Source organism: Gossypium hirsutum, chromosome A12 (genome assembly GCF_007990345.1).
Source record: "Gossypium hirsutum isolate 1008001.06 chromosome A12, Gossypium_hirsutum_v2.1, whole genome shotgun sequence".
NCBI classification, from domain to species: domain Eukaryota; kingdom Viridiplantae; phylum Streptophyta; class Magnoliopsida; order Malvales; family Malvaceae; genus Gossypium; species Gossypium hirsutum.
Window position 1 is genome coordinate 20,822,120 of NC_053435.1, and position 385 is coordinate 20,822,504.

The 385-nt window shown below is 36.6% G+C and overlaps 1 non-coding gene across 1 annotated transcript; it reads right to left on the minus strand.

Annotated features, from left to right (window-relative positions):
• Window positions 1-279: 279 nt before the first annotated feature.
• On the minus strand, window positions 280-385 carry LOC121211843 (small nucleolar RNA R71). Its single transcript, XR_005907061.1, has one exon. It is a non-coding gene; the product is annotated as a small nucleolar RNA R71 (small nucleolar RNA).

A 385-nucleotide genomic window follows, 5' to 3' on the forward strand; every position in this document is an offset into this window, starting at 1 on the left:
TGAAGCCTGTGATGTTTTAGATGCTTCAAACAATAGGCCAATTTAATGGAATTCCCATAGAAGATCCGCACCTTCACCTTCGACTATTCATGGAGATGATCGATTCCTTTATGACAATTAGTGTAACTAAAAACACATTGAGATCAAAGTTGTTTCTGTATTCGTTGCGAGATTGAGCACAAGCATGACTTAATTTGATGTCACCACATTGAATTTCAACATGACAAGAATTACCTGAATGCTTTCTAGTAAAGTATTTCCCACCTAGAAAAAATGCTAATTTGCAGAATGAGATCACTACTTTTCAACAAATGGATGATGAATCCATATACGAGACATGGAAAAGATCCAAAGAGTTACTACGTAAGTGCCCTCACCATGGGAT